The 14,693-nt window shown below is 40.0% G+C and overlaps 1 protein-coding gene and 1 long non-coding RNA gene across 2 annotated transcripts in view; one reads left to right on the top strand and one right to left on the bottom strand.

Moving 5' to 3' along the window:
* LOC130200512 (ankyrin repeat and BTB/POZ domain-containing protein 3-A) overlaps positions 1–14,693 on the top strand; it is a 131,624-nt gene that overhangs the window by 70,989 nt on the left and 45,942 nt on the right. The window lies entirely within an intron of this gene.
* On the bottom strand, positions 4,308–7,264 carry LOC130200519 (uncharacterized). The gene is made up of 3 exons (XR_008833028.1): positions 6,996–7,264; positions 4,520–4,580; positions 4,308–4,408 (listed from the first exon to the last, which is right to left on the bottom strand). It is a non-coding gene; the product is annotated as an uncharacterized LOC130200519 (long non-coding RNA).

The following is a 14,693-nucleotide window of genomic DNA, read 5'->3' as shown; positions in this document are numbered from 1 at the left end:
AAAGTTACAAGTAAATACCGAGAGATAAATATAGTAAAATGTTATTTATTAAGATACTGGTTTCCAATACCAGACCATGGTCACACAAATGAAGCTTTTCCACACAGACATATTAAATCGGATGGTTTATTTGATTTGCTTATTAATTCTTTAGTTTCTTTACATTTAGATGCAAAACTTTTGCACTTGAAAAGTTTAATGTGCTTTTATTTGCATGGCGGCGACGACGCTGATGATGATTCATTGACGATTAGTTTAATTATCTATCGGATGAAGCCGGCTGATTGCCCTCCAGATGGGACATAAAAACAATTCATTTTTTTATCCGGCGGAAAAATAGTTCACTGCATGTCGTGCATATTTCATTCATTGTAGTCTATTTATATTTCACTGTGTGTCTGTGTGTGTGTGTCTGTGTGTGTGTGTGTGTGTGTGTGTGTGTGTGTGTGTGTGTGTCAGACGTGATTGGACCTGCTGCCTCTTCCTCAGGTGTCTCTTCGTGGAATGAAGCTGTTTGAAATCTGTGTCTCCGAAACAGTAATTGTGGTAAATGATGGCGCGGCTCATATTCCTGCACCGAGACGCGCTCCGTCGACTCCGTCTGGCATGCCCCCCCCCCCCCACACACACACACACCACCCCCCCAAAAAACTGCAAACTCTGTTTTCTGTGCAGAACAATTTCTGTATTAGAATTGACTGCAGGGTGGAGACGCCTGTAGATCTGACGTGTACACACATGAATCAGTGTGTGTGTGTGTGTCATCAACTTCAACAGATCTTTTACACGAGACATTTTAAAATGTCACAGTCGGATAATCTTACATAAATAACGAGCTTCATGGCGGCTGAAGGCCTTTTTGTGTGAAAGTGGTCCATCGCGACTTCCCAGAATCCCACAGTGACGTGTGCAAAGTGTTTGTTTTGTCTAATAAACAAATAAAGACAACAATATTCAATTAGCACAAACAGGGAAGAGAAATTATTGCTTTTATTATTGTTTTTTTTTTCTTCTTCTGTTGATTGAATAATATATTTATGAACAAATCTTCTCAGCAGTCGTTGTTTTTATTATTTACATCGGATAAAGTTTCAGTCCGATGGTCTTTCGTCCTACTCGCTGTGCATGTGAGTGCATCCTCTACGCAGAGGTCACGCAGAGGTCACGCAGAGGTCACACGTCGTGGGCGCGCTCTACTCTGCAAAGTACTGTCGTCTTCATACTCGTGTTTATATATTCTTTATGTTTGTACATGTCGTGACTCACGGGAAGGACGCACGACCGAGGTTATAAAATATAAATCCTACATCGATACCGTGATTATTTTTATCAAAATCGGGCAGAAACGGTAAAGTTCCCCTCCGGTGGAAACCGGCCGCCACAAAAGAAAAAGGAATAAACGTTTATTTTAATAAGCTGTCGGTTATTCATCCGTTCAAAGTGGAGAGAAACTGGTTTTTTAGGGAGTAATATATAAAATATCTGGAGGTCCAACCAGAGGGTGAACTAAAGAGTCGCTCCTCCGCCCCGGTCCGCTCTCCGGTGTTTTCCGGTCTGCGTGGGCACGCGGTGACCATCTGGCGCCGGAGCCCGGGGACGCCAAGGCACCGCGGGCCGGGCGGGTCGAGTCGACCCCCTCGGCGCCGCAGACTGCTAATAATGGCGGAGCAGTGGAGGCTTATGGGAGCGGCAACGTGAGAGGAGCAAACAGCCTGGCAGGAAAACCCTCTCAGCACACACACACGCACACACACACACACTCACACACTGCACTTCCTCTTCCAAGGAACTCCCAGGTTTCCTCAGAGGAAGAAGCGCGGGAGGTTTTTTGACTCCTACGCCTCGTTTATTCGAGCGGCGACTCCCCCGGGGGGGAAATGGCGCAGGTCGCCGTGCACCTTCCTCACTTTCCTCACCTCCTCATCGGCCATCGAGACGCTCCGCTCTTGTTTGAAGGTCTCAAGGTCGTGCAGAGGTCATTTGAAGGGCCCTGATCCTTTAGCGTGTGAACGATGCTGCTTACAGTTGCTCGTCTACACACACACACACACAAAAATAATTATCCAAAAAACCTTGACTAAGTATTTCAATTACATAAGTTCAATGTAAAGCATCTAATTAAACATTATGCTTTTCTATCCCATTGAGTCAGTCTGAATAAATTGAATAATCCGTATGAGATTTGATTAAATTAAATTGATGCAAATTCATACATAAACCTTATGTATTATTACATATAAAGTTAAGGGGACATTTTACATCAACCTAATTTGTTTAATCAAGTATTATATATTTGAAACAAATCACTAAAGCATACAAGGACAATTCAGAAGGCTTTATTGACGAATACCAAAAAAAAGTGTTAAACAGGTATCCAAACAGTCACAATATGACACCAACAACTTAAAAATTAGAGTTGTGATTATGATCATTATGATGAATAGTAATACAAAATGGATTAATTATTAATAAAACTGATACCAGTATTGGTAAACCTGGGTAATGGAACAATTAGAACACAACATTTTAGTCATGAAGTGTTAAACAGGTATACAATATATCCAGTCTAGCCATGCATTATGACATCAACAACTTAAAAATTAGAGTTATGATTATGATGAATAATAAAATACAAAATGGATTAATCATTAATAAAATGGATACCAGTATTGATAAACCTGGGTAATGCAACAATTAGAACACATAACAGCTTTTCCAGTGAACCTGACAACAGTACCACAAACTAGTAAGTCACTAGCTTCTTTACAGTCTTACCAGGTCAATACATGTATATCAATGTCCAACACGCCAAAATGTGGCTAGCTCAACTCTCCAGTGCTGACCATGTGAGCTCATTGAAGCATCTTGATTTTAAGTGTTTGGACCTTTGGGGACAACTTCTTTCCATCCAAGTTCATCAACACTTTCTGGATGAACTCAAAAGTGAATTTGAGTTCTCGGGGATAGCTCAGGTTGAGAGTGTAAATTAGGCCAAAGAGCATGGCACGTCCAAAGGCAACGCCTCTCAGATTGCATAGCAGCTCCACACCTTCGATCACCACTCCAACGTCCTTTGGCTCGTCCTCTTTATCAGCACCTTCTCTGATCATCCTGTAAAGGCCCATGGTGGTCTGCGCGATCTCTCGCTCAGCTTCCTCACTGTTGACGTTCTGATGGTGAAAAACAAAGTGACCATTTTGAAAGAAAACATTGCAAGTTTAACACTGAAAGCTCACTGTAAAACTCACCAAGTACTCCTTGATGAGAGTGTTGCTGTCCTCATTGAGGGAGACACACAGAGGACACACTCCCTCTTGAGGTCAATGTCCTCACTCTGCAAAAGAAGGCACAATACAATTTTGAGTATCCACTTTAAGATATTTTTCAGGACATTGCTCATAACCCTTTTATTCTCACCCAAGGGATTATTATGACACTTGAAAGAAGGCATTTGTCCTTATGACATGTTCTGGCAAATTAAAAAGTATCCTACACTTGCCTTTGTCAGCGTCACAGCGCTAAATCCAACTTGTATTTCATTAGTAATAAGCTATGACAAAATGATTAAAATAATATTCTGTTTGTTTATAACCAGACTAACAAAGCCACTAGTGTCAGACTGGACTGTGCGCAACGTACTCCTGAGCCAAGGTCGATGTTGCTTCGAATACCGTTTTCCCGTCGATACGAGTGAAATGTGAGTTTTCCCCCTCGTAAGACTATAAAAAAAATGCAATTATGGATATCTAAAAATAAAAAGCCCATAACACATGAATGGCAAAAGCGAGGTAATTCTTCCTAGGAAGAATGTCAGTGGATATCTGAAATGTTCTTTTTGACCAGAAAATAATTAACTTACGGACATCTGCAATATATATCCAGTTTAGCTATTAAATGTTAAAACAGAGAGAAGTCAGCAGTAAAGTTATAGCAGTGAACATAACAGTGTAGTGTGTAGTTTATTTGCCAGTAAATAAATGCTACTACTCCTCAAGACCCAAGCCTTGAGAAAGAGAAGACATATTGCCCACTTGTCTGATGTGTATGACCTATTAGAAGTCAAAAGTCCTTGAGACTTTACACTTATCCCGGGGCAAAACATGTTTCCAACTAGGAACTTACAATCTAGAATATTTCCACTCTTAGGTCAAGGTTTCTTAAACCCCACTCCAGAGCAATTGTACAGACTGCATAAATACAATTCTAGGTTTTCAAGGATGCGGGAACTCTGTTAAAACCAGTGTTAAAATAGATTTTATCACAAGATTTGACTTTGCTTAACAACGTAACCAGTCAATGCACTTGCCTTAGCTGTTGGAGCCATGAGGAGTCGGATCTTCCTTCCAGCAGCTCCTCCTCTGTTGCTGACGACCTTAGTTATGTTGGCTGTGTATTTGACATCCTCCACCTAAAAGAGCAAAAAAAGAAAACACTGTCAAGATAAAGCCAACATTTATGCAGAAAACTATGGCTTATTAAGATGTAACTTATCAATATCATCATATGTTACATTACTCACCTAAAATGAGAGGTTGCCACAGGATGAAAGATGCTTTGTGGATTTGGCTTGAATGGTGTACCTGAAAGTAATGGAAAATATTCCAAGGTAAGTTTTCAACCAGGATGAGAATAAGCCAACTGCAGAGGTGTGTGTGTGTGTGTGTGTGTGTGTGAGAGAGAGAGAGTGAGAGAGCTCTCAACTGCATTGTTCTTCCTTTTTTTATATCGTATTGCATATTATTCTATATATGTATTTGTCTTTTGTTATAAAATCATATTCCTTGCATGTGAACACCCTAACATTAATTGTCAATGAACAGGATTCTGATCTTAAGTTAACATTGTATTTATATATTTAAGCCACCGCAGTTTGAACGTAGTTCAGCTAGTTGCCCGCAGTGTAAAGAGGAAGCAAGTGACGCATTTTAGCGCTTTAGCTCGTGCCGAGCGCGAGCAGCCGGTGCCAGCAGTTAAGACATAGCTTTCGGTCTCAAATATAAATAAATAAATAAATAAAAAATAAAATATATAATAAAATAATAAATATAATAAATAAATAAATATATAAATAAATAAATATAAAAAATAATAAATGAATAAATAAATAAAATAAAATATATTTATATATATAAAATATACATCATTAAATAAATTAATTTAATTTATTTAAATGTATTTTATTTTTTTTATTATTCTATTTATGTGTTATATGTCATATTTTTGTCATTTATTTGTGACATATACGTTGTTGTGTATATTCAAATTGTTAAACAGTTCAAATGAGCATTATAAAAGATGGGTCAAGTCAGGGAGCAAGACAGAAGCAATCGATCCTTGCACTTGGATCTGTCTGCAAGCAGCGTTCGTATCAATTGTGTCTATACATTAAATACTTACTGTGAGTCACGGAATGTACTAAGTTGAGATGTTTCAAATTTAGAGAGTTTTGTTATTTATCAAATCTATGATCGAGTTATGAGAGACGAGATCTAATAAGGATAGGATTTGAGAGCGGGACCAGTCCCTGCTCAGCTGACCAGTGAGCTAGGCGCTGTGTAGCCCAGGACAGGAGAAGAATTCTCCATCTCAGCTGACTTTTTGCGCTCGCTGGCGGCTCTCTCTCCGTGGTTTGAGGATCTAAGATTTTTGAGGTTTTATGATTTTCTAAAAGAAGCAGAATATTATTTACTAAAAAGAATAAACGTTAATAATTTCACTCATATTGATAAGACTAATTTACTTAGCGTCAGGAACGGTCGGAAAAGCTACGTATTTATTATTTATATATATTTATTAACAGTGAACAACAAACAACAACAGTGAACACTCACAATTATTTCCATATGAATAATTTGAGTAAATTTATCATATAAAAGAACAGTTGATGTGGTGTTTGACATGGTGAAAGAGAAGACCCCCAGGACCCCCCAGTCCTCTCTGCCCCAAACCCCAAACCAAGACAACCAGAAAAGAAAGAAAGTCTGTACTCAGTGAAGTCTGTTCTGTTCTTGATATCATGGTAGTCAAAAGCTGTCGAGGCTAATCTCTGGCTAACTGAACTAGAGCGAGTCAACTTCAGCGCCATGTGTGGTAGTAGAGTAGAGCACAACACACCACACAACACACACTCCTGTGACCAATCATGCTTAGCAGAGGTTCGGACCACCAGCTCATTTGAATATACGGACACGTATAAATGTCACAAAATAAAATGAAAAAATAAAATGTGGATACATAAATAAATAAAAAAAATAAATAAAGAAAAAATGTAGAAATATTTTTTTTATGAATGATGTGTTAGTTATATTATATATTTATTTATTATATATTTATCTATATATATATTTTTATTCTTGTATATATTTATTTATTTATATTTATTTAAGCATTTATTTATTTATTCTTGTATTTATTCATGCATTCATTTATTTATTTATTTATACTTAAGTCATTTTGAGTCCTCCATATTCGGTAGCCTGTGTTCGCAAATGACGCAGCCTAACCGGCTGTAGCCTGACCATGAGCAGCAGCACGGCGCTCCGCCTCTGGGCTTCAGGAAGACGAGGCCTATACGGACGCGGGTCTCGACGTGTACTACAACCAGTGTCGTTACCTTTCACGCGGTCAAGCGAGTCAGCATGTAAAACTGCGTTGCTAGCTAGTGCTAAGCCAGATAGCAAGTGCTAGTGAACACGTGGGACTAGCCAGATAGTGGAAGTTAAGCTAACTGTTGACACACGCAGCCCGAGCTGCAGCAGCTTGGCAAGCAGAACATTCTCCACCGCTTTGGAAGCTAGCTTAACGGTTAAAAAGCAGAAGGTTCTCCACCGAAGTCAGACCTATTTCCAAATCAGTGAAACTATGCTAATGTTGAAGCTGCTAGCTCGTGCTAAATTACATAGCAAGCCTTTTTGCTAACCTAAATTCACCAACCTTCGTAAAAATAATACTTATAAAATAACATTACACTTAAGATGGAAAAGGATTGGACTTACCTTATAACTTTGTCACGCTCGGTCGCTCTGTCGGTCAGAATGACAAGTCCACTCTCAAGAGGTCACGTGGTGAAGTGTTTCCTGCACGCACAGATGCTCCTTCTGTGATCCAATCAAGTAACGTTTACTTGATTTGTTTATGTTCAGGTTATACGAAGCATATTTACATTGTGTTTAAGTGGTTTTAATGAATACACTTTAGATTTTATATATTTCAGTTACGTTTTACTTAAAAATATTGTTTAATGTTTATGAGGGCCAAGAATCAGTTTTTTGAGTGCACACACACACACACACACACACACAGATGCGGCCACATAGGATTTCCCTTTCCCAGCCAAGCAGCTGGGAGCCCCCCCCCCCCCACACACACACACACACACACACTCCCACTCCCCTGCTCCTCCTTTTGCTCCTGGAGGCTGGTTCTGATCCAGCTGTAAACACACGGACGTTAATTCAATAGCAGAGCGCCGCCATGAGAGGAAACATGAGGAAACGTGTTTGTGTCCCTCGGCTGTTATTATTTACACATTCACAACAGTTTAAACTGAGTTACAGTCGTACAATGTTACTAAGACTCGAGAACTTTCTGAAGTTCTTTAATTCGATTAATTTTGCATCGCCAAAAAATACGAATTTGCTTATAATTTGCTCTCAATAGATGAACAATAGATGAACAATAGATGTACAATAGATGAACAATAGATGAACAATAGATTTGTCCAGAAGTACTTGGTAGTATTTCGTGGGTCACGTAGGATTTGCCACAAAACCTCTTTTTACACATCTCTCTCTCTCTCTCTCTCTCTCTCTCTCTCTCTCTCTATATATATATATATATACAGGACTGTCTCAGAAAATTAGAATATTGTGATAAAGTTCTTTATTTTCTGTAATGCAATTAAAAAAACAAAAATGTCATGCATTCTGGATTCATTACAAATCAACTGAAATATTGCAAGCCTTTTATTCTTTTAATATTGCTGATTATGGCTTACAGCTTAAGAAAACTCTAAAATCCTATCTCATAAAATTTGAATATTTCCTCAGACCAAGTAAAAAAAAAGATTTATAACAGCTGAGTGTTTGTCAAGGCTCAGGAAACCCTTGCAGGTGTTTCGAGTTAATTAGACAATTCAAGTGATTTGTTTAATACCCTACTAGTATACTTTTTCATGATATTCTAATATTTAGAGATAGGATATTTGAGTTTTCTTAAGCTGTAAGCCATAATCAGCAATAAATCAGAATAAAAGGCTTGCAATATTTCAGTTGATTTGTAATGAATCCAGAATGCATGACATTTTTGTTTTTTTAATTGCATTCCAGAAAATAAAGAACTTCATCACAATATTCTAATTTTCTGAGACAGTCCTGTATATATATACTGAATTGAACAATGACTCTTTCTTTTTTTTGTCAGTCGACTAATTTTTTCATCTTTTTTGGGGGTCACTGACCTCCGGGCCCGGAAGAGAGGACGAGAGAAAAAGAAGAGAGAAAGAAGAAAACACGACCTCCCGGCCCCTCGGTCTCTTTCCTACAGATTCACACATCAATCACTCTCCTCCTCCTCCTTCTTCTTCTTCTTCTTCTTCTTCTTCTTCTTCTTCTTCTTCTTCTTCTTCTTCTTCTTCTTCTTCTTCTTCGTGTGTGTTGTTGTTTATTTGACATTCTCTCGACGTCCTCCAGGTTAACCCCCCCCCCCCCGCGTGGCCCGGTGACCCGTGAGCACGCCGCCAACCTTAACCTCCAGACCCAGTCATATCGTCCCCGAATATCGAGCTGCCGGTCCCGATCTGCTCGGATGTCTTTGAACAAATCACCAGAACAGGAAAGGGAAATGTCTTTTTATTTTTTTACCCAGGATGATACGGTTCATCAACAGTAACCATGACGACCTTTAGACCCCGGGGCTGTTTTCACAATTCACGATTATTTCTACATTTCTGTTCATGAAATGTCGCAATGTCCCTTCTTCCTTTCATTCTTTGACATTATTGAGCTGTCGGCAGCTCCTCCTCCTCCTCCTCTTTCTCCTCTTCCTCCTCCTCCGCTTCCTCCTCTTCCTCCTCCGCTTCCTCCTCTTCCTCCTCCTCTTCCGCCTCCGCTTCCTCCTTCTCTTTCTCCTCCTCCCATCTCCTCGTCCTCCTCCTCCACCCTCCTCCTCTTCCTCCTCATTCTCCGCTTCCTCCCTTCTCCTTTTCCTCCTCCTCTTCCTCTTCCTCCTGCACCCTCCTCCGCTTCCTCCTCCTCTTCCTCCTTCTCCCTTCTCCTCTTCCTCCTCCACCCTCCTCCGCCTCTTCCTCCTCCTCCTGTTGCAATGTTGTGTTAATAATGCAAGAAATGTTGTTTATTTAAATATTTGTACATCTTTACGTGTCCTTTCTTTTAAAAGAAAGCCCCAATATAATGCAAAATAAATAATTAGAATAAAAAAGGTAATTAAATCAGGTGAAATGAGGAGGAACTAATCTCGCCGCTACATCGCGCGTCTAAGTCTTCCTGAATTCTATCAATGAGATTAAATCTTCGCTATAACGGATTTAATGGATACGAAAGAGAACCAATCAGATTCAGATGAGATGTGGAGGAGGATTAAACCACCGTGTGGAGGAGGAGGAGGAGGAGAACCACGGAGTCTCAACGCTGTAACATGACTTTAGAAAGAAAAGGAGGAGCGTCTCTTGAACTGTGGAGCAGTTCCTCCTCGTGTCTCCAGGTGAAGCCCGTCAGGTGACTCCTTAACGAGCTCCTCCACACACAGGTGTTGTCAATCCTCCAATCCTCTGCTTGATTAGACCTGCAGGTAGCGACTGACCTGACGAGCGCTAATCAGGCGCAGAGGGAAGAAACACCTGCGTGGGCGACGAGCTCATTAAACCCACACTCGATGGGAAAGAGTGTCACAACGTTAAGGTTAATCTGTCTCGCGGGCTTCAGCACCTTGAGGAACATGTTCTGCCGACGAGCCGCGCACACCCACACACACACACACACACACACCCCTTCTGTTTTATTGTGAAGACATGTTGTGTAAACTCTCAAACACATAGTAATACTTACGAGCTGTTATTGTTCGCGCTGCAAAAAATGATCGATATGAAAAGACTATTATGGGATGTCACTGTCAAGGAAATCATGTCGTTTTTATTTTTCAAGGAATTTCAGAATCAGAAACTTTGTGTGTTTACAGATAGGAATGAGTCATGGCGGGTGGTTCAACAATACACAACGACATTAACAACAATCAACACAGTGTGGTAATTGAGAATATTTATATAAGTATGAGGGAAAGTGTATTTAAGGTGAATAAGTATGTGTATTTAAGTGTTTTTAAGTGTTTTGTCAATGAATGTGCACTTCTAGTCAGTGGACCGAACCTTTTTTTTTTAACACATATTTTAAGTTCAAAATTGAACCTTTTTGATGCCGAACACGATAAAGAAAAGAGCTCTGATGCAGCAGGCGGCTCGTTGCTGTGGTTACGACACGTGTCGTCTCCGGGCTTCCGTAGCGGAGAGCGGAGGCTGCAGGCGTCCCCGCGTGCTCCCTTCACTTTTAATAGAAATTATATTGATTGCTTGTTATCCTTTGGAAATGGATGAACATGGGGGATGGGGATGGGGATGGGGGCTCACACGGCTTTCTGCTTTACAGAATCCGATATGGTTTTTTTCGGGACGACTTACCCGATCGATCGATGACGGGATCGTTTTGTTTGAGTTGGCCGCTGCGTGAGAGGATCAGGCTCGGCGGCGGCATCCTAATGCGAGGCCGAGGCCTAGCCCCCAAACCCCCCCCCCCCCCCCCTCGGGGAAGAGGATCCAAATGTCAGCGTCTGTTAATCAGTTTGTCGATGCAAGAAAAGGAAAACACACAGATGTCGTGACGATGCACGGAAAGTTAGTGATTTAGTTTTGGGCTTTTATTGCATCATACGCGAGGTCCCCGTAACGGACCCCGAGGGGCCTTCCCCTGAATATGGGTTCAGGTGTACGCCGATGCTGCGTTAGCTGCTTTTAGTTCTTCTTTTTTCCTCTCCGTCTTTATTTTTTATTCATCATGTTTGTGTGCGTCGCTGTTTTCTGGTACAAAAGATTTATTTATTTACCTGCTCATCAAATTTAAAGGATGTTTTAACGATGGCTGACATTCTTCTTTTTGCCGATGCAGCATTTAAAGTTGAACCACATGAACTGTGGGACGTTAAAGTTTGATGTAAACAATAAGTACGTCTGCTCTTAGATCATCAAGTGATGTCACAGGAGTGAGAGAGGAATACAGATGGGAATGTGTCCTAAAAAGAGTTTTTACTTCATGGATTTTGTAGTTTTTGTGACAACAGACGCACAGTGAGGTGTGTGTGTGTGAGGTGTGTGTGTTTATAATATCCGCCTGACGCCAACAGGTGGACAACACAGCGGTGTCCTCGAGGGCGTAAAGAACATGTGGATTTAATTTGATGCTCATATTTGGGGTTTTAAAGGTTTTCACAGTCACCAACAATCACATAAAATCACTAAAGGGCAGTTTTTCTGTCAAATCAGCACTTTTTTCTTCTAAAATTTTAGGAACAATTGGCTTATGCTGTACTTTTATTTCATCACTGGTGTATTTGACATCGTTAAATCTGAGTCACAGCTCAGGGGGAAGATGTTCTAGAAGCTCAGACACGAGAATCATGCGTTCCCTGTTAAAAAAAAAAGGAAAGAAAAGCGGATATTCGGCGAACATTATCAGAAGCTGAGAGCCTGAAAGCATGATGCATTGTGGGACAAATGCAGCGCGTAAGTTAAGCACCATTTGTGGACATAGTATTAGCATTTGATGCGATATTAAACTTCTAAAAGGAACAAATAGAGGTTCCTTGGTCATTTTAAAGGATGTACTTGCATACAAAAATATTGTTTATCTCAATTATCTAATTAAAGATTAATTAATAAAAGAAGCCCCCTTGCAGTTCGGGCTTTTTGGGGGCTTTTTTGGGGCTTTTTAGGGGGTCGAGGTAGTAAAAATGTTACTTTTCTGCAGCAGGTGGGAAGTCCAAAAACACGTGGAATATGTTTCTCATAATCTGAATGAGCCGTGTGAGGAGAGGAGGACTCTGGTGTCGGGACTCACCTTCGTCTGTGATCTCCACTCAGCTCCGTTACATAACCCCAAAACAAAGCACCGTCTTCCCTCTCGGGCGTGAGAACGTGGGCCCTTCCATTACGAGCCGCTCTCTCCGGCTCCGGGAGGAACATAAGTGAGCCGCTTCTCCCTGACAATGAGTGGAGCATTCATCATCATCATCATCATCATCATTATTATTATTATTATTATGCACAGGTGCTCCTCGGTGATGATTGCTGCAGCGATGTCACACAGAGACACATCACTTCAAGCAAAGCAGGTGAAAGATGGAAGTTATGAATAATAATGAACGACTTTGGATACGTCCATTTAAAGGTGACCTTCACGGTCATCAGAGGGTTATTTACCCGTTTTATGGATCGTTTTAGTAGGATGGCGTCCCTCCTCCGGTACGTTGTACCCTAAAAACTGTCTTCTATTTATTATTTAATTTGACTAATTTCATTATTCCAGGCTCCAGATTTACAGAACCAGAGGAGGATTACATTTGTTCTCCTGGGGGACGAGGCGTGCTCGATTCATCACCAAGTTATGTTTCTCTGGAGTTATTTATTTTGTTTATCAGTGACATCTTTTCCCAGCTGTTGGGGACATAAATTCGGCGTGAGAAGGTTTTATGGGGGCGACGATGTAACTTTGACAGATCGACATCATTAGGAGACATAAAGTCATCAAATGTGAACGTTAACTCTTCTTCTCTCTTAAAGCTGGAAACATCGTCCACAATGTGTTCCATTGAGCACTTTATTAAACTATTATTTAATGGAGAAAGATTTTTGTTTGTTCTTTTATTTAAAAGAATTATATTTTAATGCATCCTTATGAAATAAAATTAAAGTCATAGCTATATATATATATTTATATATTTATAACTAATATATATAGATATATATTTATAACTAATATATATGTATAACTAATATATATATATATTTATAGCTAATATATATATTTATAACTAATATATATATTTATAACATATATATATATTGATAACTTATATATATGTATATATAGAGTCATGAAGGTGAAAGACAGATATATATTGATATAGATATATATAGATATATATATATTATGTTTTGCCAAGCAAAAATGTGCTCACTTTAATATGAGCATTGTAATACTTAATTACTTTCCTTTTGTGAAGTTTTTGTTGTCGGCGTCCTCGCAGTTTGGCTATTTTTTGGATTAGTAATATTATTTTCATTTCATGCACATTCCTCTCCGTATGATTCCTGCTGATGACGGTCTCATTTTCTTTTGTACGACATTGAAGAAGAAAATAACTTGTCTGTGCATATTAATGTATGGTAAATGCCTGTGTCTTGTTCCAGGAGATAACACCTCCGAGAGCCCTGAACACACGGATCATATTTGCGTAATATTAATATCCAGAGTTTAAAAAAAAGATGAAAAGAAAACCTTTTGTGTCTCCGCTCTTTATAAGTATTGTCCCCGTGCGAATAAATAATAGAATAAAGAAAATTGCAATCACTTTAAATTAAACCAGATTACTCCATCAGACAAAAACAATATCAATAAAGTTGTGCAAAATATAACAAATATTTGGCAAACAGCTTATTGTTTCTGCAGTTAACATGTTTAGCACTGGATATTTATTCAAGATAATAACAATAAGTGCAACCTGTGAAAAAATAAAGAAAACAAGTTCAAATATTTGGCAATAAAGTCAATAAATATATTTTCAAAACAATAGCACGCAAAACTAAATGAGTGCCGGTATGTGTGAGCCTTCAATTCTCTGTACCTGTAATACCTCGGCCCACCTGAGGGTCGCGCCCCACAGTTTGAGAACCACCGTGGAGGGCCGGTTCTTTAGAGTCATGACTCATCATGAATCACTAAGTAGACGCTGGCGATGCCGATGTGCCCCCCCCCCCCCAACACCGTGTCCTTGCCGCTCCTCACAGCTGTTTGGGTTTCTGCGGCTGACATTCTGAGTCCGCCAGTTGGTTTTCTGGCCGTTGAAAATCATTTTGATGTTGAGTCCTGAGTCCATTCATCCATTATGGATGAGAGGATGAATGTCTCTCTCTCTCTGGTAGACTGGACGCAGCCATTACCCCCCCCCCCCCCCGTGTGGGTCGTCCGTGAGAGAGTTTTTATTTCTCTAAATTTATTTGTTTGGCTTTTTTTTCTCTCGACAGTAAAATAAACAACAAACAACAAACGAAATTAAATAAAGACAGACAAATAAAAAATGCTGCTCTTTTCCAGCTTTCAGCAAATCGCTGGCGCCGTCAGGCGGGCGCCTGTTGCCATGGCGACCCGCCTGTTAATATTCCGGGAGAGTTTTTTCTCTCACTGATGAAGAGAGAGAGAGAGAGAGAGAGGGAGAGAGAGAATGAGTGTGTGTGCGTGTGAGCGAGTGATAGAGAGAGAGAGTGAGTGTGTGAGTGAGAGAGTGAATGAGTGTGTGTGTGTGTGTGTGTGAGAGAGAGAGAGAGGGAGGGAGAGAACAAATGAGTGCGTGAAAGAGAGAGAGAGAGAGTGAATGAGTGTGGGTAAGTGTGAGAGAGAGAGAGAGACTTT

This window comes from Pseudoliparis swirei, chromosome 10, assembly GCF_029220125.1.
Source record: "Pseudoliparis swirei isolate HS2019 ecotype Mariana Trench chromosome 10, NWPU_hadal_v1, whole genome shotgun sequence".
In the NCBI taxonomy this organism is placed as follows: domain Eukaryota; kingdom Metazoa; phylum Chordata; class Actinopteri; order Perciformes; family Liparidae; genus Pseudoliparis; species Pseudoliparis swirei.
Note: the sequence above shows the minus strand (reverse complement) of the source record. Positions and strands in the feature narration are given on the sequence as shown.